Raw genomic sequence first — 27500 nt, forward strand, 5'->3', positions numbered from 1 at the left:
GTTTATTCGTACGTAGAGCCGTTGCTTCGCCGTGAAATTTCCTTCTCGACATTCGTTCACACACATCCTGCATCGTACCACCCCACGACACCTCCTCTCCTCCCCCTTCTCCTCCTCTTCCCCCTTCTTATCTACGATAGCGTGCGAAACGTTTCACGACAAATCGTCGTATAATAAAATAAGATAAAAAAAGAAAAAAAAAAAAAGAGAGAGAAGAAAGAAGAAAAAATAAAAGTCTCTTCGAAAGATCACATTCCAGCGTTACTACGACTACGATCCTGTCGCGCGAGTTAAATCCTCCGCATTGCGGCCGCCAGGGTGTTGTTAATCGATGCGTGAAAAGACGACGTTTATGCGAGCCGTTCGAGCGAACGTGAAATCGAAAGCGATCTTACGAATAATATTATCTATCTCCTTTCGGAAAGGGTTGCAATTTCCAACAGCAAATACTTACAACTATGTAGTAAACACGAATTCTATTTACTTTTATAAAGAAACCTGTTCAAGTAATTCTGTCGATCAATGGATTATGCAAGCGTGTGGTTTTGTATTTTAAAAAAAGGAAAAAAAGCAAAATGAGATAAATGAAATAAATCATTTGTATTTTCTACATACGAAAAAGGATATTGTACAAAAAAAAAATATATATATATATATATATCGTACGAAGACGAAAGGACACGCAGATACATATGCATTTATTTTTGTATATTGAGTTTAAAAAGAAAGAAAGAAAAAGGATAGAAAAAAAGGAGAACAAGAGAAAAAGAACCAATCGAATTAGCAAATTGGATAATAAGAAAAGGACAATCGGAAGGTTGCGGAAGAGTCGAGTAACGATTGAGTAACGAGGATAACTCGATGGGCACGATTGCTAGACCAGGAAGACGGCAAGTAAAGCTTCCAGTTTGGAAAGATCGTCGGGAGGAGGAGGAGGAGGAGGAGGAGGAGAAAAAGGAGGAGGAAAAAGAAGAAAGGAGAAGGAAGGAGAATGAAGCGGATCCTGACTCTCTCTCTCTCTCTATCTCTCTCTTTCTCTCTCGTTCTCTCTCTCTCTCTCTCTCTCTCTCTCTCTCTCTCTCTCTCTCTGTCTTTCTCAGTTTGCAAGCTAGCTCAGCAGACAAGAGTCACGTTGCCGGCTGCCGGTTCGCTCGTTGCTTTCCTGGCGACACGCCCTGCCCTGATAACACCCACACCAACAAAGATAACTCGGTATTAATAGATGTGCGTCCCAATGCTTTCGCAATTCCGGCTAGTCAACGACACACACACATACACACACATACACATATATAAAGCATACAAATATATATGAATATATGTGTGTTCGTATCTCTCTCTCTCTCTCTCTCTCTCTCTCTCTCTCTGTCTCTCTCTCTCTCTCTCTTTCCGTCTGTGTGTGTACATATATGTATATATTCTCGAATAAGTAGTGAAAAGGTCCTAACAGTACGGACGTGTATCTGTATCTATGCATTTGTGTGCGTTTATTCTCGACAGCACTTTCGTAGGATACACGGACGACGATCCTTTACGCTAACGCGAAGGTGCACACTCCGCGGCGAACCGTTACGTCGTGATTATGATCGAGCCAATGCACCTCGGTTACGATCCTGAAATATGAAAGTAGTTTGGCGCTATGAAAAATCATTTCTAACATCTTTTCACGGAAGAACGCGTCTGGACTTAATTGCGTCCAAGTCTTACGCATGTGCGATGAATGTATCTGTATAGATATGTGTGAACGCGTGAGTATATTTGTTTGTGAATGCTTCGTGTGTTGCTTGTGTCTCTTAATCGAAAGCAGAAGTATCGTAATTGTTCGTCGTTTTAGTTTGGATAGTATCTTTGGAAAAGTAATCGTTTTATTAGAAAAAAAAAAATATATATATATATATATATATATATATATATATAAATCGATGCACGAGATACGAGAATCAAAATTCCCGATCGATTCGGATTCAAATTATCGAATGTTTCCTACGTAAAAAAAAAAAAAAGAAAGAAAAAAGAAGAAAAAAGTAATTTCATGGCGTTCGTTCGAGGTGGAATATAATTGCGAGAGAAACAAATTGCGAGTAATTAATCGCGATCCTTGGGGAATAAGATTATCTTTTCTATACTTCTTTTATTTTCTCTTTCTCTCTTTCTTTTTTTCTTTTATACCAGCGAAGAAGTTTTTTTCTTTTTTATCTCGATTCTAGCGCGCGAGATTCTATGGCGTCGCCAAGATGAAATAGGATGTAGAAAAGTCGAGATCTCTCGGCACCGTAAGCAACCGGCTAAACTGCCGGCAACTCGCCATCTCTTTTCCAACGTAGCTCGATCCTCGTCGTAGTCGTCGTAGTCGTCGTAATCGTCGTTGTGGAGGTGTAGCAACGACTCGCTCGGCTGGAGAGAACAAGCTCGGAGCTTGAACTCGCCTCCACCCGGCGCTATAACGATAATTATCAATTACGGTGTCGTACGTTAGCGAACTATCAGCGTGACGTGTAAGTATGTGTACGTATACCTTGCTGGTACTTACGTATGTTTGTATGAATATGTGTCTCTCTCTCTCTCTTTCTCTCTCTCTGTCTCACTCTCTTTTTCTTTTTCTCTTTTCTGTGTATAGGTGGGTGTATGCATACGGTGTGTTTGGACGAAAAGGATAGAGGGAAGGTAGATTTTTCAAGGTGGTGTTCCAAGGTACTTAGTTTGCACCTGTATGAATCAGACTCTTGATTCTTTTCTCTATCTCTGTCTATCTATCTATCTCTATCTCTCTCTCTCTCTCTCTCTTTCTCTCTGTTTTCCTGTTATCTTTCTTTCTTTCTTTTAAGCAAACGAAACTTGTTAATTTCGTGAAGTTATTAGGAGAAAAATATAATGCAAGAAGGAATATGTTACATTATCGATCTTAGTCAGATTATTAATCCGGCATAAGTTGGATCAATTAATCGATGATTTGTTACGATCGATACGATGTAATAAGAGAAAGAAAAGAAAACAAAAAAGGAAAATGATCGTATCGAGCAGGTACGATTTTTAAATATCCTTCTCGTACGATTTTTAGTTTTTATTATTACACGAAAACGTCATTGGTCAATGGAAATCGATTATATTAGATTTTATCATAAACAAATTTCGCTCGTTTAATGTAATATATACATATATATTTTTTTTATATGTCGTTTTATTCGGCGAAGGGTTCAGAAATAAAGTCCATTTAAAAATTTTATCAATTTGTCGCAGGTTCGTAGCCTACTCGACCGATCTCTGGTTTCGATCACGATCACGATCTCGATCTCGTTATCTAGTAGTAGTCGTTGGTAGCACAGCCTGACTGCTGAACTATTCCAGATCGGAAAGCTTTTTTCTGCTCTGCATCAGTACGCACGAACGAACGTACGAACGTACGAATGTACGTATGTTCGTACGAACGGGCGGCTCCTTCTTTTTCTACATCTTTTTTCTCTCTTTTTCGCCAACTCCTTTACTTCTACCACTTCTGGTTTCGCAAACAGAACTCGTTATTTCGTTACTAGATTTCCTCGGTACAACCTGCTGCTCGTGGGACCTGTCCACGGTTGTGTTGTGATTCTGGATGAGCGACAAACCGATTGAAAACGAGAGGAACGAGAGTGAAAACTTATCTTAATTTAAGTTAATTCAATTTTAATCTATTCAAACATGAATTTTCATTTAAGATTAAATTTAATACAATTAACGTGATACGAGATAGTAAATTATTTTTCAATAAAGAATTATCAAATCGATCATTTTACATTCGAGTTAATAAATAATAAAGTCGATGAGAAAGTAATTTTAATTTGGAACGTTTAATGTCATTAAAAATAAAGATGAATTGAATGTAATTCGTATTAGACGGAAAAAGAGAATAGAGATCTTTTTTACACGGAAGAGAAAAGAATTAGGTATTCGTTTTCTGTATAATGAAGAATCATGTCTCTCTCTCTTTCTCTTTCATTCTTTCTTTCTTTCTTTCTTTCTCTTTTAAGATCTCCGCAAGCAAAACCGCAATCGGAGCAAAGGGAGTCATCATCGTGTTGCAAATGACCTCTGTCTAGGAGCAAAATTAGCGGATGGTCTTCAATCCCGAAGGTAATTCTAGTACCACGTAAGAGATACTTACTCGGTCTACTCTACGTCGATCTCAGAGTGCAAAACCGAGAGTGCATAAATGTGCAAAGAAGAAGAAGGAGAAGAAGAAGAAGAAGAAGAAGAAGAAGAAGAAGAAGATAGACAAAGAAAAAGAAAGAAAAAAGAAATGCATCGAGACCGTTGTCAACAATTTTATAGACATCAAAAAAAAAGAAAAAAGAAAAGTAAGACGGACAGGGGACAAGATTTTTTTGAAAAAAAAAAAAACTTTCCAGGATTTATCGATCATAGACGCGTGGAGATAATGTATAATTTTTTTCTTTTTTCCTTCTCTCTCTCTCTTTTTTTGATAATCAAACCGTCGTAATCAACATGATTTAAGTACAGTAACTTCCTACATCGGGCCGCACTTGCACCGTCACGGTTACGCCAAGCAAATCTCTTCGAGGGGAGGGAGATCAAATGATAGAGAAAGAAAAAGAAAGAGAGAGAGAGAGAGAGAGAGAGAGAAAGAGATGGATAGTTATATGCGTTGAAAGGGCGAAACTCCGAGGCGTGGAAGGACGATTTTTAAAGGCGACCAGCTCCGGCGATCTGCGTCATAGATCGCTATCTACTTAAATGAATCAGGTGCCGGGTGCACCTTCTGTATTTTTTTTTTCTTTTTATTTTTATTTTTATTATCTTTTTTATCTCTCTTTTTTTTGTTCGCTTCTCTATCTTTCTCTCTCGCTCGTTCGTTCGTTCGTTCTTTCTGACTCGTTCTTACTCTCTCGCTCGTTTGCTCGCTTTTTTCTCTCTTTCTCTCTCTCTCTTTACCGGCGGACGACGGACGACGGCTTTTGCTGTAGCGCGTAGATCTGCTTTCGCAATTAGAACTCGTTATTTCGTTGCGCCACGATTTCCGTATGCACTCTCGCGTCCGCATGCGCGCCGATAAGACGAATGGTAACGCGCTTCGTAAAAGGATATCTCGAATAAAAGGTTCCGAGTTTCTCTCTCTCTCTCTCTCTCTCTCTCTCTTTCTTTTTTAAAATTCAAGTAAAATTGCATGACCTCGGTTAAGAGACAAGACGTCATCGGAAAATTAGAATGATCTCTATCCTCGTAATTCTCGATGTAGGTACATATGCATGCAACTAAGTAAATAAGTAAGTAAGTAAGTAAGTATAATAAGGTTTCGGTTGTGCTTGCGTGAGCGTTGACTCGTATCAAAGGATAACACGCGCGTGGGTTTGAAAGGGTATCGATGAATCAGACTTGATTTCAACATCGTATTTATTATAAAATTCTATTGACGAATAACCTGCACTTTATTTTTATTCTTTTTATTCAAACGTATTTTCCTTATATCCGAGTTGTAATAATGTTATTACGAGCGTGTTTGAAGAAAAACGATAGTAGACAGACAAAGAGAAAGAAAGAGAGAAAGAGAGAGAATAAAAGAGAGAGAAAGAAACAAAAATAAAAGAAGAAGGAGAAGAAGAAGAAGAAGAAGAAGAAGAAGAAGAAGAAATATGTAGTTCATTCGTGTCCTTGAAATTATAATCGATCGATCAATACGATCAATCCCCCTTAAGATTTATTTGTTTATTTATACTCTCATGTTATCCACGACGAATCAATTAGTATTCTTAGAAATAGAGGGAACAAGGGAGGGGATAGATGGAGAGGGAGAGGACAGAGAGAGAGAGAGAGAGAGAGAGAGATTCAGATCAGAGATTCCTCAGATCTCTTCGAGAACGCACGGAAGTATGTTTTTCTCTGTCGACTATTGCCACGCCTTCGCCTTCTTCGATATCGGTACACGACCACCATCACCATCGACAACACTACCACCATTACTATTACTACTACTACTATTACTACTACTACTACTACTACTACTACTACTACTACTATTACTACCACCATCACCATTACCACCATCACCATCACCGGTATCATTGCAAAGGAAGGAAAACGACTTGGACTCATGGTGACGCTCAAAGTCTCTCCGATTTTATGAGGAATAGGTGAAAGCAGCAACGAGTTCGAGTTTTATGTTCGCTTCGTTCGTTCGCATCCAACCGAAGAAGGGAATGAATCTCTTAGATCGATCAACCGAACGATGGATAGATCCATCCATCTATTTATCTATATATCTATCTATCTATTTATCGATCGTTCGTTCGTTCGCTCGCTCGCTCGTTCGATGAACAAAACGAAACGAATCGCAATTATTAGAATCTTTTTCGTTTCTTTATCGTCGGATATAATCGAGAGCGAAATTGCGTCTTTAGTTTTAGATAACGTATTAGAAATTTTCAATGTAAACAAATACTTATATGCATAAGTTCGTACACAAGCTTTCGTTTATTGCGTTGCGTTTATTTTGTTTCTATTTATTTATTTATTTTTTTGTTTCTTTTAGCTTTCGTCTATTCTCCATTCCTTTAGTTTCTTTTCCATAGGAAAAATCTATTTAGTAGGAGATTTGAAAATCGTTAGATTGGAGAAAATTCTTAGAAGAATTAGTGAAAGCTGCAGCACGATGTTATTTCGATCTCACGGAAGAAGAGGAATCTTTCGGGATGGAACGTGTCCCTCTTCTCCACTCCCTGTAACCTCATCTTCTTCGTCTACGTATGTATGTATTATATCTACATACCGAACTAAGTCTAAGTAAATAAGTAAGTACTAGATCTAAGTAACACGCGAATTATATATAGATACATACACACCCACGTACATATATGTAGATAATTGATATGTACACACACTATGTAGATATTTATATAGATGATATATATATATGTATGTCATACACATATAATATATATATTATATATATATATATATATGTGTGTATGTGGACGATCCTCCTATAGATTTTCTAACTAAACGTTAGGCGACCTCCGTCGGCTTTCCACACATTCTATCGTAATTGCGCTCACGTTAACCGTGTTAAACGCGCATGCTACCTTTGACGTACTCCCGACTGATTAATGTTCCTTACACTTAGCCGATATCGGCGATCGATCCGAATACCATTCTCTTTCTTTCTCTCTCTTTCTCTTTCTATCTATCTTTCTCGACGGATTTTCACGATCAATAAATTATTGCTCTCGCGTGTTTCCATCCACGAGTCTCTTCGGCTTTATTCATTCTTTACTTCTTACTCCACCCTTCTATTTCTCTCTTTCTCTTTCTCTCTCTTTCTCTATCTATCTATCTCTATCTGTCTATCTCTTTATCTCTTTCTTTCTTTCTCTCCTATCTTGTTTGTTTATTTGTTTCTTTCTTTCTTTCTTTCTTTCTTTCTCTCTTTCTCTCTTTTCCATTCAAAGCAAATCTTTTACATTCATCGATATAACGTTTTACACACCGACAATACTTCAATTGATTTGTTACAAACGAATGATATTACTCGTACGTTTCACTATATGCCAGATACAAGGTAACTCGGAAATAATTACCAACGAACAATGTTTCATTCGATGATTTTAAAATAGAAAATAAGAAAGAAAAGATAAAGAACAAATAAGATTCGTTGTCGATACGATCTACGCAAACGTGTCAATTGGTAAATTGTTTAATTGATTAATTAGAACGATTAGATATATTTCGTGAATGAATTATTACGATCTTTCTTAGGTATGAGTATTTAGAGTAATAAAAAAAAAATTGTCTGTCGAGGAAGAGATTGAGGAAGGATGAAATCGTAATAATAATTGATCTCTTTTTATTCTTTTTTTCTTTATTACAATAGCAATTTTATTTCCAGAGGAATTACACGTAGACATGTACGTATATACGCACATACACATACATACATATATATATATATATATATACATATATACATACAGATATAGTTTTCTTTGTGCGTTAGTCAAAGTAATTCTCGTTTAACGTGGGATTCCGTATTTAAACGTTTACTTACAAAATGGACCTTGTATATCGTCATTGTTGTTTTCGTTGACATTGTTGTAGTGACAAAGGTCAGGTCGACAGCTCGTGGAACCCTCTGTTTAGTCACGCTCGTTAACTTAACGCAGAATTGAGAGGAGGATCGTTCAAAACCTTTTGAGATTCCATCGAAGTAACATACTATATACATACACACACACACACACACTAGAATATATATATATATATATATTTGTTCGTATATTATATTATACGTGCAAATAAGACATTCCCCTCGTTTTTTCCTCGTTCTCTTATATTCTATTCAAAACGAGGTTTAATTTCATTGGAGAATACAACGAGAGAGTAGAGTGACTTTGAGACCAAAACCAGCAATCATTTTATATTCCCCGTTCGCTTTAAGATAAATGGCTAATTTACTATTGTCTACATTACTCCGTATATTAAATTTTATCCAAAATGTTTTCGCTTTACGACTTTACGTGTTTTCTTTGACAATATACGACAATGTTACTTTATTAATAATACTTGAAATAATTCTCTGCTGCTCTCTATTGTATGGGATACGAAAAACAAAACGAAGAAAAAAAAGAAGAAGAAAAAGAAGAAGAAGAAGAAGAAGAAGAAGAAGAAGAAGAAAGTATCTTTTTCCTTTTTTTTTTCTTTTCTTTTAATATTCAATCAAAAAGTTTCTCAGGTTAAAGACAGAGGTCAATCGTTAGATCGAAACCATCAATGGAAATATTCTCCTTATATCTCTCTTTCTTTCTTTTCTTCATCTCTGCGTAGATCGATCGAGCAGGTGGGCAATAGTGGTATAGTTAGTAACTCTAGAGAGCGTTGATTACACTCCGTAGATACATCCGTATGGGAGGATGTAAATGATATACAATTGCAGGAAATGCCGAGTACGGTTCTATGCATCATTCGTAAACAGGTGTCATGGAAGAAGGCGAACTTGGCACGACTCGTGTTTAACATTGTCCGTCACGAATAAGATAGAGAAAGAGAGAGAGAGAGAGAGAGAGAGAGAGAGAGAGAGAGAGAGAGAGAGAGAGAGATATCTTTTAAGGTCGTCCAACCTTATACGCCCTAAAGAACCTTAACGGGTTCTCTTTCTTGTCTCAGCCGCTTCCGTATCTTCAGCCTGTCCAGATGTGACAAGCCGTTAGCTTCAAGGTCGAACTCACCGCGAGATCGACTATCGCTCACAAGCTCGTTCGCGCTTCTGTATCGAAAAATCTACTCTCTTAACGACCTTGCAGCCGATTCACGTCGGTGTACATGCATACATACACATACTCTCTCTCTTTTTTTCTCTTTTGCAAACGTTATTTTCTTGCGACGATATCTATATTTCAAGGAAGATAAAAAGATAGAAATCTCTTTCTTCTTGCGTACGAATTAATCTCGTGAAATCTCTCTAGTATAAGTTACTAAAGAATTATTTATAATTGTATTAGAGATTTATAATATCGAAGGTAGAGTTATACGCAGAGGTATAAAAAAATAAAAAAAATAAAAAAACAGAAGAGAAGAGAAAAGAATTGGGAATAAATTCTCTTTGGATCCTCGTTATCTCAGAAAATCTCGCTCATCGAACGTTAATTTATCGATCTCGTTGAAGCGGACAAGTAGAATCGAGAATGAGAGGACTTTCTCACGTCGCTTTTAATTCCGTGCCCGAAAGTTACAAACTTACATGCATACATACGTATATACGTACATACATGCATACATACATGCATAGTTATGCATACACGTACAGTGGATCGTGGCAAATAAATCGTACGTTCGTGTAGGCAGAATCCAGTTTCAATTGTCGCCACTCTCGAAGTCGGAGCCAAAGAAAAAGAGAAAGAAGGGGTGGAAGAGGTGAAGCAGGAGGAGGAGGAGGAGGAGGAGGAGAAAGAAGAAGAAGAAGAAGAAGAAGAAAGTCGAAGTGTTGTCTTTAAAGAGACGAGGACAAACACGGGCAAGGCGTCGTCGGCGATCCAATTAAACTTGCCGACGAATTCTGAAATAAATCTCTTTCTCTTTCTCTTTCTTTCTTTCTTTCTCACAATCTCAATTCCCATTCGCAAAAAGCAAACTCGAAAAATAAGAATAATTCGGACCTCCCGAGGCTTCCCTCGTTATATACTCGAGAGAGCTTCTGCTCGACGATTTCACATTTTCGCACCCACCTACGCCTTTCTTTCGCGAAATTATCCGTGAAATACGAAAGCCGTTGAAGAAATATAACTTGCGAGTATTCATTTATTTAAGAAAAGAAAAGAGAGAGAAAATGAAAGAGAGGATAGTATTTGATATTAAAAAAAAGAAAAAAAAAAAAAAGAAAAAGAGAGGAAGAAACGAATACATTAAGATTAAGATAAAGATCAATTTTCAATATAGTCAGACCGATCAGAAATTTTTATTTATATTTCTATACTAAGATCATTTGAAATTAATAATTACATATAATAATAACGTAATGTAAATTTAACGAGATGTCACTTTTATTTCGACTCTAAAAAGATTCGATAAATAATTACATATATATCACACATATAAGAATTGCACTTTGGCGTAATATTCCAATAAACGACGAAGAGACTTTCTTTCTTATTCAAAGAATTATTTAATCAAGAACAAAAAAAAAAAAAAAAAACAGCGAGAACGAAAAATAAATTGATACAAGAAATAATTACGGCAAATATTTTTCATCCATCGATATAAAATAACTCGATCGAACGAGACACACGTAGTTTAGTTAATCTTAGTTTCATTGAACATAACTTAGCTTAACTTTAAATTAATTCGACTCGATTTAGCTAGTAGTCTTCTCGATCTCCTCGTGTGCATCTTTTGCTTGCTTTTGTGGATCTGCACAGTGTTTGTTGACTTACTTTTGTGCATCTGCATAGTGTTTGCTTGCTAGTTAGCTAACTTGCTTGCTTGCTTGCTTGCTAGCTAGCTAGCTAGCTACGTTGCTGTTGGTGGCGTCGAGCAACAGTAGTACCGATATATAGAGAACAGCGAATAGTAGGGCGTGGGGTGGTTGGGCCTAGATCGCTCCCGCAAGGTGGCCTCAGGCAGACAAGGAGGGGAAGCCAGAGGGAAAAGAGGGAGAGTGGACGAGGTAGGGGGTGCGGGATGCTAGGTGATGTAGGGTAGGGGGAGGGGAAACGACGACTTAGAAAGTGAAACTGAAAGCGCCAACTCGGATGCGAGAAGAGACCCCACCCTGGCGTGGTCTACTCGCATACACGCGCCTTCTCTCGCTCGTCTCGGTTCACTGCTGAACGCGCTAACACATATACAAATATATATATATGTATGTATGTATGTATGTATGTATGTGTATTTCTACAGAAATCTAAAGACAGAGAAAGAAGTAGAGAAAGATTGATATAGGAAGAACTTACTATATGTCACTTCTTTGTCTTATCGATTTAAACAATCTTCATTCCATTCGAAGGAAACTTGTCAATAATGTTTCTTTTCTCTTTTTTTTTTTTCTCTCTTTTTCTTTACACTGTAGTAACGAACATAAAAATTGTTAATTAATTGTCCGAGGACAAAAGTAGGTGTTGGTGAATTGTAAAGGGAAATAATAAAAAGAGTGAAAATTGTCGTTCAGTAGATTAGGTTTATATTAATAGGGTTTAGAAGAAATAGTAGTATCACTACTACTAGCAATACTACTACTACTACTGCTATTATTATTACTATTATTACTATTACTACTACAGCTAGTGATATATCGTATATATATATATATACTAATATAGGAAGAAGAGAGATAGAGAGAGAAAGAGAGAGAGAGAGAGAGAGAGAGAGAGATTGTACGTCCATCGAGTTCCATTCGAAGAGGGACGAATAAAAATGGAAGGAAACCAGTTGGACGGGGCGAATTTTATAAAGGAGGATGTCATTTTTCTACCTTCATCGAGTGGACGGACGAGAGTAGGTGTATATACCGGGCACAGGACACGTCGTGCGCGCGAGCGCAGCTATCTCGAGAATATCCAAACGGGGAGAAGAAGGAAGAGGAGGAGGAAGAGGAGGAGGAGGAGAAGGAAAAGAAGGAGGTGGAGGAGGTGGAGGAGGAGGAGAGTTTAAAGGGGGGATCTTAGAAAGTAAAACCGAAGAGTTAAACTTACTTTACTTACTATGGCTTATATATCTCTCTCTGTGTGTGTGTATATGTATATATATATATATATATTCGTTTGTGTAAACCCCACCCTGATGAGCGGCACTTTATTTCTTTTACTGGACAACTGTAGTTATGTACGTGTGTTTAGAAAATGGGTACATATTTCTTTGTGTGTCCATTCGCGTCTATCTATTCGTTTGTCTATCTGTCTATCTGCCTATCTATATATCTATCTATCTATGTATGTGTATCTCCTCTCTCTTTCTCTCTCTCTCTCTCTCTCTCTCTCTCTCTCTCTTTTTCTTTTCGTACGTGTATGTGTATATTCACGCGTGATTAGCGAGAGAATCGCTGTAAGGCATCCGTGGAAATGTGGTGCAGGTTGCGGACGACGAGATGAGATTCTCAAGAGCAAAGTAAAAGTGGAACGGCTCGAAACCGAGTAGACTTTTCTCGATCCTTCCTCTTTCTCTAGATCCAGCTGCTCGTCCAACTTCCCATCTTTCTTCCTTTTCTCTCTCTTTTTCTTTCTTTCTTTTTTTCTTTCTTTCTTTTTTTCTTTCTTTGTCTCATCTTTGTCTTCCATATCTTCTTTTTCTTCCGTAACATCGTCTCTTGTTGCGTTCTTATTCATTTCTAAACGGGATCGGAAATAGCGGAAAGAAAACGAGTGCCGTTCCTAACGGGAAAGGATTCACTACTTTGGATCGTCTATGATCAGATGATAGAGCTAAGTGATAGGGAAAAAATAAGTCTTGTGATATGCTTTCACCTTCGAATGTAGAAAATGTAACAGCGAGTTCGTTCTCGTGGTGGCAACTAAGATACATACATACATATATAAATATATATATATATATATACTTTCATACGATTAGATTTATTCCTTGAATGTTGATATAAAAAATGATCGAGAAAATAATAATATAAAGAGACATTATAGATCGTTAAATAGTTATCCAAGAAGCATATATTTCTTTCGTCGTAAATACCACAAAGGATATCCTTAATAGTCTTAATAGTTTTTCTCTCCTCCTCCTCCTCCTCCTCCTCCTCCTCCTCTTTTTCCTTTTCCTTCATTTCTTCCTTCCTTGGCTTAGATTACGTAGAAATTACCGTGGAAATGTAACGACGTATCCGGCGAAAGAGCAAACACGCAGCAGAAAACATATTTATGGGTACATCTGTTTATCCTGTTAAGGCTCTTTCGAAACGTTCGTGCCTCGCGACTGGGACGATCCCCGCAAGAATGATTCCCCCCGCAGCTGTGCGATAATGGGTCACCGCTTTCGCACTGGCACACCTGCGTTCCTCGAGTTTATGCATGTAGTACTTTGGTGCCACTCTTCCTTCTTCTCCTCCCTCTCCATCACCATCACCATCACCATCTCCTCCTCCTCCTCCTCCTCCTCCTCCTCCTCCTTCTCATCCTTTTCTTCCTCTGAGATTTTGTGCTCTCGAAATAACTCGGTCTCCTCTTTGTTTCACTTAACGATGATTCACTCGATGACTTATAGCCATGATTTTGCATAATTTTCTCGACTACGTGTGCGTCTCTTTCTCTATCTCTCTCTCTCTCTCTCTTCTTAGTGTATGCATGTTTGCGTATGCATATGCGTGTGTACGCGCGCGTATACTTTTCTTCTTTTTCCTTTCCATTGAAAACTAATCTTGTCTTTATTCTATAACATTTATCTATCTATCCATTTATCTATATATTTATTTATCTATCAGCGATGTCTAGCTATCGATCTAAATTCGTTCTAATTGATACGTAAACGATATATCGATTACGAAAGAATTCACTCGACTTACATCTTTCCATAGACGGAAGGGATTACACTCGATCTTCCCGCGACGTTTAAGGCATAATTAAAAGGACGATAAAACCTTCTTCTTTACCGTCTTTCCTCGCCTACATGTGTCTCTTTCTCTCTTTCTCTTTTTCTCGTTCTCTCTATGTATCTATTTATCTATTGATGTGTTGGTGAAAGACATAGAAAGAGAACGAAGAGGAGGAGGAAGAGGAGAAGGTATGAGAACGCTAAAATCGCGTGTCTCTCGCGTGTCTCGCCGGTATCCTCCCACAATCGTCTCTCAAAGAGAAAGAAAGAGAGAGAGAGAGAGAGAGAGAGAGAGAGAGAGAGATCCCAAGAAGCTCTCGTCAGACATTTAGCACCCATTGAGTAACTCCATAGAAGAGGAGAACGCTAGTCGTTGCTATATCTTCCTTTAGCTGTTATTATCGTTTCTATTGATTCTAATCATTGATTCGTCATTTCTTCGCATAAAAATGTCATAAATCATTTCCGAACTGTTTTATTTATCTATTTTTTTTTTTTTATAGTAGTAACTTTAATAATCTGAATATTGTTGAGTTATTATTTGCGATTAAATTTGCTTTTTAGAGATTCGTATGATAGGGATGAATATATCGTATTATAAGGATAGAAATTCGATAGGACTCGATAGGAGTATCCTTCTGAAGATCAGTATCCTAGTTATATATATATATATATATATATATATATATATATATATTATATAGTCTTCTTCTGTACGGACAATACTATGTTAGAGAGATAAAATCCTCGAGTCGACAGTTAAATTCCATAGAACGGCGTTTGAACCATTTTGTCTTCTCATTGGACAATGTATTCTCTCTCTTTCTATATATATACATATCAATCTATCTATCTCTATTTCTCTTATTCTCTAAATTCTCGTTTCTAAACTTATCTCTTTTCGCGAAATTAAACTAACGGCAGACGATTGGAAATCGACTGCGAATGAGTCAATAAAGAAGTGCCTATGAAATTAGATTGTATCACATAAAAGATTTTTCTTTATTTTCTTTCCTTTTTTTTTTTTTAGAGTAGAATAACGTAAGATACATTTGACGTTTGCTTTGAATCGTTGCGTTGATTCGATTACGTCAAATGCTAACTACATTTTTTAAACCACATGTCTCTCTTTTTTTGATTGAAAATGGAAAAGAAAAAATATCCAAAATAGTTCTAATATAATTGTTTTCGACGAATAAAATTTTTTACTAACGTAGATACCTCATAAATAGATAATCCATACCTTTTTACGATGGCGTTAACAAGAGTTTAGTTTTTATTAAATTATTTCTATTCTAACGAGAAAGTGATAGTAAATGAAAAAGAGAAGAAGATATATATATATATATATATATATACACACACACACACACACACAATCCTTCCACTATTATTTCTCATGAAGAGACGAACGACTTTGGCCCCCGTAAACGGTTCGGATGTTCTTCTTGCCCCATAAATGGCTCGGCATGGGTAGTGGCGGCAAGCCGTGAGTTCGTATCAGCGGCAAGCATCTGAAGCACTGTGTACCTAACCGATGTGTTCTTACACGTGTGGGAAGAATGTGGAATATCGCGAATGGAATGAAGCAACCCGGGACACGCCGCGTGTAATGCGCGCTTCGCCCAACAACGTTTGTTGCTTGCTTGGTGTGCGATCTCTCGAGCGAAGAGAGACAAGAGGAAGAAGAAGAAAAAGAAGAAGAAGAAGAAGAAGATGAAGAAGAAGAAGAAGAAAGAAGAAGAAAAAAGATAGAAAATAGAAGAAGAAGGAAGATGAGGAGGAGGAGGAGGAGGAATGGATGTGCTTGGAGAAGCACGTAAGCGTGTAATAAGCGAGAAACAAAACGCTGTGAATTACTAAACAGAGTGAGATAGATAGAGAGATAGATAAATAGATAGAGAGAGAGAGAGAGAGAGAGAGAGAGAGAGAGAGAGAGAGAGAGAGTGAGAGAGATCTGATGATCTAAAGTGTAGAAAAGAAAAATAATGTGTATATGGGTAACTAATTATATCGAAATTTTAATCGATTATTAAATCGAACTTGTTTCTTTCTTCTTTTTCTTCTTCTTATCGTCATGAAATTTTGTTCTTTTTTTTTTTTACGATCTACCGAAAGTTTTCACTGAATCGCGATCGTTTCAGTAATAAAATTCCTATTTCGTTTTGATGATCTCTGTAAACGTTTGCTGCTACACTCTCTCTCTCTCTTTCTCGGGCGGATACCGTTTTACACGAGTACGAATTAGGTTTGATCGTTGAAACGAGAGATCGACATCGGCGTGACCAAGGCTGACGTCATCCTAAATACCGAATCGCCTGCAAGAGAACCGCCACCGATATCTCGCAATAATTGCGCCGTGGTCGACTCGTAATAGTCGGGAGGATCGAGATGAAACATAAGACAGAAAGAGATAAATAGATCGAGAGAGAAAGAGAAAAAGAGAGAGAGAGAGAGAGAGAAAGAATGAAAAGAAAAGTAATCAAGAGTGCTAGATCATTATGGATAGAGAAGGATAAGGGAAAAGTATAATTGACGAAAGTACAGAGAGAGAGAGAGAGAGAGAGAGAGAGAGAGAGAGAGAGAGAGATCGTTGGTTACACCCATGATCATGATGTGTCCATCCACTTGCTTTCGTTTTGGAAATTTTTTTTTTTTTTCAAGGACGTCGTCGCGTAATCTCAGTGAATTAACAAAAGCAAGAATAAATGTATAAGTCACATTTTGCAATTAATGCGACGAGAATAGAAAGAAACGAAGTTAATCGTTATAATCGTTATTCCTTGATATATTGTCATAAAATAAGAATAATTATTATTGTAATTAAAAAGAGAAAACAAGAAGAGATCAATCCTTTCTTTCTTGATCGGAATAATAGAATAATTTCTGTTTCGAGTTCTTGAAAAGAAATAAAAATATTTGCATTCTTTTGAAGAATAAGGAAAGTTGAAAAAATATTTAAGAACTATCCGATCGATCGATCGATCGATAGATAAATAGATAGATAGATAGAAGAGTTCAAAGTCGAAGTTCACGATGGCAAAATAGAGAAAGAGATAATACCAGGTGTTCACCCGTTGATCCTCGATCTTTGAAACGTGTTCGACATTCCTAGCTGATTCATCCGTTAGAATCGAGTCGATCCGTTTGGATTATGCTATGCCATATCGGAGAACGAGACGCACGTATCTAACTACCGAGGACTGTCAAGAGTTATGCTGATCTCGCGATTTCTTGAAACTCTTTCCTCCCTTTTCCCCTTACTCTGCCTCTTTGTCTGCCCCACTAGTTTCTCTCGTATTCTAACGCTGATTTAATTATTGATGTTATTAATATCGTCTCTCTTTCTCTCTCTTTTTCTTTCTTTGATAAATTAATTCAAATGATAAAAAAAAAAGTTTTTCCAAGTGTAATCTTAATTGTAAAAGAAAAAAAGAAAAGGAAAAAAATTATCAGCGATAAAATACATACGCACGAACGCACACACAGAGAGAGAGAGAGAGAGAGAGAGAGAGAGAGAGAGAGAGAGAGATTGTTGATTTACGAAAATAAGAAACAAGAAAAATAAAAGATATAGTTGAAATGCATCATAATAATATTTATTGTCGTAACAAGAAATATATAAATATTCATGTAATATAAGTATATAAGATACATCTGTTTCTTTAAATATACATATATATATATATATTTATATATATATATATATATATAATATATATCTATATATCCGTGTATGACGAAGGTACTCTTATGCGAGTGCAAAATGTGAAGAGGTGTAACGATGAGCCTCTCTCGCTGATCTTCATCCTAGTTGACAGTTTACCAAGTCCATGTATTATGTATACATGTATATATATATGTATGTATGTATGTATGTATGTATGTATGTATGTATGCAGTCTTAGCAGTCGCACATCTCTCTATCTCTCTTTTTCTTTCTTTTTGTGCTTAGAGTTAACTCGAGACTACAGAGAACTCCTCCCACTGAAAATATAACAGTACGTTGACCAATCTAGAATAAACGGAAGCAGTCCTGCCTCCTTCTTTCTATTCTCTTTTAAACTCAACTGTATATACATATACATGCATGTTATTATTAGATACTATCAAATATTATTTATAATTGGAAATACAGAAACAATTATAAATAACACATTATTTAATTAATCTATCTAAATATAAAATCATTATACTAGATTAAAATGGCAGGAGGCATAACTGTTCGACAAATTTTTATTATAATCAATGAATTATCGTGATAAAAGATAATCAGAGTTGTTGAAATATCATAAACGATGAAGAACATAAATGATCATTACTAAGATAATTAATTTAATTAAGGAGGTTGTTAGAAGAGACGAAATAAAAAAAAAGAAAAGAAAGAAAATAATATTTCCGTTCGTTCCCTATAAAACTATTATCTAAATCGTAAAAGATTAATTTGAAATAATTAAGGAAAATAATGTGTGGCAGTGATGAATTTAAATATACCTGGTTAAGTTATATGTACTTGAGATTGCGTTTACAACGTGGCCGCAAACGAGACTTCCGGTGTTCCCCATTGTCAAGCCCGTTCCCACTGGGACTCGATTGCTCGATGTCGTATCGTTCTTTGCTGTCAAGCCTTTTGTCGCGACTAGGACATCATCTCATCCTGTCCTGTTCTACGTTCTTCTTCCATTCGCGTAGGCGTCTAATGATGGGTTCTTGAGATGATGATGGCACGTATTATATACATATAACATAACGCCATCCATACGTATACATATATAATGTACATATGTATGCACGTATGTATGTAGCACGAATGCAACTAACGCGTACGTGTTCGAAACTTTGTTAAAAGCGTCATCGTACGGAATAGAATGCATAAGAAGTAGAGAGAGAGAGAGAGAGAAAGAGTGCTTCGTCCTCGTCGACGTAAGAATTCCGATACCGCCTATATGAGCACTCAAATATCACGATCGACGACCCTGAAGTGACACCCAACGAGAAGTTGATCCATCGTCGTCGTTGTTACCGTCGTTGTTTGTCTTTCATCCGGTTCAACCAGAACGATTCAACAATTATGCAACGATTTGTCGTTGTTTTTAATTCTATAGAAAAAGTCCAATTGTCTGTATATACTATATGTATATATATCGTTTCCACCATTTTCTTGAAATCTGTTAAAAATCTTTTACCATGAAATTGTCAGCGTACGACATATCATTCTGTTCTTATCGATGTTAAAAGAAAATGAAGAGAAGAGAAAAAGTATAAAGAAAATTAAAAAAATGAAGTCGAAGAATCGTTCAAGTTCCTCGATGTATTTTTCTCTTTTTCTTTTCATCATCAAGATCTTCTTCCTCTTCTTCTTCTTCTTCTTCTTCTTCTTCTTTTTCTTCTATTTCGTTTTCACGTTCCCGTTCTTCTAGTTCCTCTTGTTCTTCTTGTTGTACTTCTTCTTCTTCTTCTTCTTCTTCTTCTTCTTCTTCATCCTGTTATCCTACCGTAACGCCCAGATCAGGTAGGTAACTGTGTCAGGACTGCCGGTGTGCCCGAGATCAGCCCAAGAGGTTGCGCAATAAGGCGGAGCAAGTTGAAGATCCAGAGGGATCCGATGGATCTTAAGATCTCTATTTCGTATGGTTTAACTATCCTCCTACCACCATCATCATCACCATACAACCACTACCACCATGATAATCTCCACGTCCTGTTCGATTTAAGAAATTATAAATATCGACGTATCTATCCAACTATCTAAAAAGATAAATTTGAGGACACTTTAGAATAATGAAGGAGAAGTTCGAGTTTATGAAGTTAATAAACAAATATGGCGTAAATCATGGAGATATAGAGTAATATAATAAAGTGTCTGGCCAATTAACAAGGAAGTATATTATTAACTATCTTGGTCATCGTACGTAGATCATGCGATAACCTTGGGAAACAGTAAAAGCATCAGACAGGCATAGGGTGGCAACTATAACGGTCTCTACTGGTCTATCTGCCCTAAAGCACGACGAAAGTGGACGCCTACTGACCTAAACCGACCATAGAGTTTTGTGTCCGGTGGCACGCGTTAAGAAGCAGGAAGAGAGACCGTATAATATATATATATATATATATATATATATATATATATATATATATGGTGGAAGAGTAAAACGGAATAACGAGCTTGTGTAATGGGTGGTAGAAAGGTGGAACGGGAGTTGGAACCGTAATAATACCCTGTGGAAGAAGGAGAGGTAATATAAGAAAATAAAAAGAAAAAGAAAAAGAAGAGGAGGAGGAAGAGGAAGAAGAGGAAGCAAAAAAAGGAAGAAAAAAGAAAGAAAGAAAGAAAGAAAAGAAAAACAAACAAACAAACAAACAAAAAAAAACAAAGACCACTGATCTGGTCCTAGGACAACAACGGTGCACGGATCGGTAAAGTGGAATGTTGAAAAACCGGTAATACCGGGACCTGTATAGAAATTAGAGTGGATCGATTCGTTACTTGGACATAACCTCTGATCCCTTCGGAAACAATTTGGGATCATCGTAATAACGAGATAATAATCGTTGAGAGAAATAAAATGATGATAGAAAGAAAAGTAGTATCATTGAAAAACGTACGAGTGTGGAATGGGAAGGGAAGAGAGAACATTGTTTAACGATAGATCGAATGAACGATAGGATACTTAGTTTTATTTCGTTAATCATCCTCGTGAAATGCTTAGGAAGATTTCGACCACCTAGGAAGAATGATAAAATGAGAGTCATTAAGTGGACCGGAAAGATCTCGAAAAAGTATATTGAGCCGATGTCTTCTTTGTAGTCTGGTCCTGATACAACTGAGTCTTTATTCTTAAAGAAAGAGAGTAAGAGAAAGAAAAGAATAGAAAAAGAGACAGAAAGAGAAGGGAAAAGAGAGAGAGAGAGAGTATGTGTGATTAAAAAAAGTGGATGATCTCGTAAGGGAGACGAAAACGTCATAAAAGGAAGGAATTTTCCGCGAACTACGACCGGTTTTCAAACGATTCAAATGAAAAAAAAAAGAAGAAGAAGAAGAAAAAGAAGAAGAAGGAGAAAAAGAAGAAGGAGAAGGAGAAGGAGGAGGAGAAGAGAGAAGAGGAAACAAATCCCCTGCGAGAAAGACGGGTGGGGTGTCGGTACAGTTGCAAAGGTGAATTAGTTGCCTGGGAGGTTACGAAGCGAGTAAACGACAGAGATAGATAAAAAGAAAGAGAGAGAGAGAGAGAGAGAGAAACAGAGAGAGAAGAGATAGAGTGAGCGTGTTCTATCGATGGTGGGAGGATTCCGGCGTGTCCAGCGGGTAGGAGTGGTGCACCAACACCATCCACCTCCAAAGTCGCAAATCGACTTGTACGGTGGAAAGGGAAGGACAAGTCGCGCGACGCTGTTGCTATTGCTATTGCTATTGCTATTGCTACGGTTGTTGCTGCTGCTGCTGTTGCTGCTGCTGTTACTGCTGCTGCTGTTACTGGAAGTTCTCCTCGAGAAAGGAGAAAAGGGATTTATCGGGGGAAAAAAGAAGAAGAAAAGGATTTGTGAGAAGAGGAGGAGGGAGTTGTGGAAGTAAGGAGGTGGAAGGAGGTGGAAGGAGGTGGAAGGAGGAGGAGGAGGAGGAGGAGGGCAGGTCGCGTGCCGGCACGGTGCTACTCTCGACTGAAAGAGAGTATACCGACGTCTCTCACGGTAAACACTATAGAACTCTCTCGGTATAGTATCGTGGTGTAATACGTACACAAGTAAAGACGGAAACGGTAGAGCAACGGTTCGAGTTCCTTCGTAAGAATCGTAGATAGAAGACCCTTTCGTCTTCGTCGTCATCATCGTCGTCATCGTCGTCACCGTCGTATTCCTCGTGGCTGGCTCACCTATCTACCTACCTACCTATCTATCTACCTACCTACCTACTTACTTAACAGCCTACCCAACATCCTACGGGTTCAGTCTCCCCGCCCAATCGACAATACGGCATAGTGATCTCTTCTAAACGTCATAGAGACCTCCTCGAACGTCTATACATACATACATATATATATATATATATGCATATAATATACATACATACTACATAGATACAGTTTAATGAGAGAAACTCTTTTTGCTCCCACAAGTAGTTTGAAAAGTTTTTGGCTCGACTTTACTCAGCGATAATCGTACAATACCTTCGAATGCAGAGCACCGGGTAAAATAAAATAAGAAAAGTGAGAGAAAGAGAAAGAGAGAGAGAGAGACAGAAAGACAGGCAGACGGAGAGAAAGATAGAGAGAGAGAGAAAGAGAAAGAGAGATAAAAGAAGAGAGAAAAGGACTTAGTGTGGCCGTGCGTCGTCGGATCTCGTCTCTCTCGCGTGTTTAAACCTCTCCTGCCGTCTCGTCGTCGACTTACCTGCCCTCTCCACCAACGGCTGCCGCCGGGGGATATCGCACACGCCTCGAGAGAGGACCTGGACAACGACTACGGGCAAAGCAGCGCCGGACGGTGGTGAGCAACGTGCTCTCTCTCTCGACGACTCTCTCTCCTTCCTCTCGCGGTCTTCCTCTCGCGATTCCTCTCGCGGACTGAACAGTCAGGACTCGACTGTCCTGTCGTCGACAACGACGACACACAACGACGATCGTCGCACGTGTCCAAGCCCAAACAAAATTCCCTGACCTACCCCTCTTCCATTCAAATCGAGACAATATCGTTTCGAACTTTACTACTCCTAACAACAACAATAATAACATCAACAACATCAACATCAACATCAACAACAAAGACGACAACTAGTACTACTACTACTATTACTACTACTACTACTACTGCTACTACTACTACTACTACTACTATTACTACTATTACTGCTACATCAGCATACAATATTGGATTTTTATCGATCATTTGATTTCGAAGAGGAACGACAAGAGGATTCTAGTCAAGAGAGAAAACGTACGAGCTATATTCTCATACGACATATCGATATACATATATATATATACATATACATATATATATATACGTACATATATATATGCGTGTGTATATGTATATATATATATATGTATATATATATATTATTTTAAATCAGTGAAAAACCCATTAAAATTTCGAAAGGTATATCGCGAGTGATCGCAACCAGGAAAGATTCTTTAAGTTGACACTAAAAACCACGTGGCCGCCGGTATTCTCCTTCACCACGAGTGTTCTTGCACGTTTACATTTACGGAATTCAACGAACGCCACGGGATGTTTTATCGAACGTTCTGCATATAAGAGAAATTCTTTGAAAATATTTATATAAAGTAAGAGAAGAAAAAGAAGAAGAAGAACAAACGGAAAAAGAAGAGGAAGAAGAAAAAAAAGAAGAAAAATTACGAGGAGGAAAAGAGTGAACGAGTGTGCGGATAGTGTGCTGTTGTTTGCCATATAAGAGTGATCTATCCATTTATCTCTCTCTCTCTCTCTCTCTCTCTCTCTCTCTCTCTCTCTCTCTCTCTGTCTGTCTGTCTCTATCTCGTGTCTTTATCTCTTTCTATCTCTGTCTACTCATTTTCTATATCCTCTCTTTCCTTTCTATTTCTTCTATTTATCTATATACAATCTATATCTCTCTATCTCTCTATCTCCGTCTATATATCTTTTTCTCTATTTATCCATCTATCCATCTCTTTCTCTCTTATGACTCTTTCCGCGAGCTGACGACGTGATATAAACTCGTGGAATCCCACGTGGATTCCCTCCGTTTCTGGGTTCTCTCTCGTGCGTGTCCGATTAAAGAACCGAAGAGAAAAGAAAAAGAAGAAGGAGGAAGAAGGAAGAAGAAGAAGAAGTAGAAGTAGAAGAAGAAATACGACGGAGAATTTCCTAAGGAGATGCGAAGGACTACCCTCGGCTTCAAGGTCGTGGAATGACGGATAAGGTAAATTCATTTCGTCGTCACCTCGATCCAGACTCGCTTTCCTTTCTCTTTTTGGTTGATCTTTTTCCTTCTGTTCCTTTTAAATTTTCTTTTTTCCTTATCATCATTTTTCTTCTTTCTCTTCTTTTCTCTCGTTTTACTTGATCGCTCGATCAAGTAAAAGAAGGAGAAAGAGAGAAAGAGAGAGAGAGAGAGAGAGAGACAACCGGTATCGCGTTACTCTGAATATTTATGAACTCGTCTCGTCGCGTTTGGAAATCCTTTCCCAAGGAATCGATACTAACAGGAATAGGAATAGAAATAGGAAAAGGAAAGAAGAAGATCGAGAAAAAATCGAGATCAACCTCTTCCGTGTCTTCTACCCTTGGACACTTACTTACTTACACACTTACTTACTTGCTTACTTACTTAGTTAGTTAGTTAGTTAGTTACAACGTATCCGCCGTCGGATCGAAACCACACGACAGACATGTCGTCGAAATCTTGATTCGTACTCCTGACTCAAGCAGCGTCTACGAGAATAATAATCACTGTAGCCCCTCCCTCCCTCCCACCCTCTCCTCCCCACCTCTCGTTCCCTTCTTTCCACCCTTCTCCTTCTTTCCCCTCTTGTCGATCCATCTCTTAATCGTTTATACTTAGAAAGTTGAAAGATCTTTTTCCCCTCCTTTTTTTTCTACTTTTCTTTTTTTCTTGTTTCTTTTTTATTTCTTTTTCGCTGTTGCTCTCTTTTCTTTAATCCTATCCAAATCACGTTCGAAATCAGAAACGATGAACTCTTCTTTTTAAGACAGAGGAAATATCGTAGATCGTTCGAAGTAATCGATAAACGTGATAATGTATCTTTTTAAGCGTAGATCTTTTGAAATAATTGATCGATATGACGTCGATCATTTTAAACGTTAAATCTTCTTAAGTAACTAATCGATATATGATATCGTAAAAAATTGATAAGTTCCAATCGAACTCTCGTAGTTTTAGTTAATTCTCTTTTGTTTTTAATTTCTAATCTCCCTTTCTCTCTCTCTCTCTCTCTCTTTTTTATATAATAAAATCTAGTTTAAGAGTCGCTTGGTGTATCGATTGATCGATCGATGGATTGATCTGTCTCCCTGTCTCTATATTCCTTTTTCTATTTCTATTTCTATTTCTATTTCTATTTCTATTTCTAAATCTTTCTCGACCAGTTTTCAAACTGCGCTTGCGATTCCCTGTCAAGCTTATACGCCTACGCTCTTCCTTATATCACAGAATGCTTCGTTCCGCAAAAGCTATGTCGTCTCTCTCTCTCTCTCTCTCTCTCTCTCTCTCTCACTCTCTCTCTCTCTCTCTGTCTGTCTGTCTCTCTTTTTCTTTTTTTCTCTGCCGTCTTCCTCGTTCATAAATTTACGTTACCTATCCCGTCCGTCGCGATCTTAGAAGCAACGAGAGACGAGGCAAGTACTTACTTAGGTACTCAGAAGACTCATGGGGCGGTCGTGCCCATGTCCAAGGACAACAGTTTAACTCCTCGAAACGGTGTCGATAAATTTTGAAAAGGGACGATATCGTTTTACTTCTTGTGTTTCACGTCGATTCTCTTAAGAATTAGAAAGATATTTGGTAAGGAACGGTAGCGCGAGATTATTTCAAACGCCCACGATTTCCCTCTCTTTCTCTTTCTCTATCTATCTATCTTTCTCGAACTCTCTCTAAATCTATCCATTTCTCTCTTTCTCTCTTTCTCTCTAACGCTGGTTTCGATTACCAATCGATAAGATTTGTTCTTTACGAGAGTACAGATACACGTATTTGTATATTTGTACGTATTTGTTATGTATTATTCATAGACGCCATTACGCTTTTGGATGAACGTAAGATCAAGCAGCAAATCGTTATCTTAACGACCGACAGATAAGATCTATGGCTGAAGTCTAAAGAGAATGAAAGAAACTTAGGCGCCATTTAACTTTACTCATCGCCATTAAACAAACAAACAAACAAACAAACAAATATAAATAATAAATCATTGAAACAAACCAAACAACTGGTCCATGATAGATTTTAATAAGATCGACAATTCCTTTTAATATATTTAATATTTTTTTCCTGTCTCTCTCTCTCTCTCTCTCTTTCTCTATCATTGAGCCACATTTACAAAGATCTAGTCTTTTTTCTTTTTTCAAGAAAAAAAAAAAGAAAGAAAGAAAAGAAAAGAAAAACAAGAAGGAAGAAGGAACTTGAATGAAATGCGGACAAAACTCGTAAAGAAAAAAAAAATGTACTAGGGTAGAGTGCGATGAGGTGAGGTAGAGTGGGGTGGATATAAAAGTGGGGGAAACCAATAACAACAGGTTCCTTCCTTCCTTCTCTTATTGCCCAACGATCCAAGCAAAACGTGCGTCGGTGGCACGGTATTTGAATACCTCACAGCTATTACGAGAGAGAACAAGGAGCATGACAATCATGGGAGATTCTCAGAGTTACAAACAATGTGTCCTCACCTGGCAAACCCTTTCGACTTAGGAACGGTAATGAAACGGTCATTGGATGACGTTACCGATACATCGAATCAACATAGAACTTTATTTTGTTAATACTCTTTATCTCTTTCTCTTTCTGTCTATCTGTCTGTCTCTGTATTGTATTTTATTTCTCTTTCTCTCTCTCTCTCTCTCTCTCTCTCTCTCTTTCTCTCTTTTCTCAGTTTCTTTCATTCTCTTTTCATTCGATAGGAACAAGAAAAACATTGACTGATATTCCGACGTAGTTGTGAGACGTATTCGAGCGAGAAAATGACGAGATCATTTAAATCCCTAATTTAACAGACGCTTACGGTTGTAAATGTAAATCAGTCGGTACTAGAACAGAGACACGAAGTCTCTTCGTTGTTCTTTACACGATCGAGCGTGGGTCTTTCTCTCACGTATATACGATTAGATATATATATATATATATATATATATATATTTGTGTATTGTGTGTATTTATATATATATATATGTATGTATGTATGTATGTATATGTATACGTAGCGTAAAACGACGAGTCTATTTATACGTTTCGACGCGGCACAATGGGGACTGTCTTACTGCCTTTAAATTAAATTCGAGCAGCAGCACTGCGATGCTATTGTTAATCTCTCTCTTTCAATCTTTCTCTCTCTCTTTCTCTTTCTCTTTTCTTTTTTTCTCACTTTTTTTTCTTTGAAGAGCAACAACGTCGACAACGTATGGTCAATCGTAGATAAGCTATAAAATGTAAACGCCCACGCCAAGAGAAAGAGAAAAAGAGAAAGAGAGCACAAATGAAATTGAAAAAGAATTTTTAATTGTAGACCTCTCTCTCTCTCCTCTCTCTCTCTCTCTCTCTCTCTCTTTTTTTTCTCTCTATTTCTTTTTCTCTTTCCATCTCTCATGTTCAAAGATTTGCAACTAAAGTAAAAAGTATTTATATATCTACGTAAAATACATATATATATATATATATATATGTACATGTACATACGTAGATACGTGCTTAGATACACATTATTCACTTTCCTTCTAAATGCACGTGCATCGATCACGTGTTAGTTCGATCGATCGATCAATCGATCGGTTTATACGTC

At 37.5% G+C, this 27500-nt stretch overlaps 1 protein-coding gene across 2 annotated transcripts in view; it reads left to right on the forward strand.

Annotated features, from left to right (window-relative positions):
- Positions 1 to 4010: 4010 nt before the first annotated feature.
- The window catches only part of LOC122635401 (Krueppel-like factor luna), a 37345-nt gene continuing 13855 nt past the window's right edge, over positions 4011 to 27500 (forward strand). The window contains exon 1 of one of the 2 annotated variants that reach the window (XM_043825589.1): positions 4011 to 4107. The gene's annotated coding sequence lies outside the window, so the exon portion shown is untranslated. Of the gene's footprint in view, positions 4108 to 23576; positions 23912 to 27500 lie in introns of those variants that run through there. The other variant, XM_043825588.1, reaches the window with a different exon arrangement.

The sequence above is a fragment of the Vespula pensylvanica genome, chromosome 18, assembly GCF_014466175.1.
Source record: "Vespula pensylvanica isolate Volc-1 chromosome 18, ASM1446617v1, whole genome shotgun sequence".
Taxonomy (NCBI): domain Eukaryota; kingdom Metazoa; phylum Arthropoda; class Insecta; order Hymenoptera; family Vespidae; genus Vespula; species Vespula pensylvanica.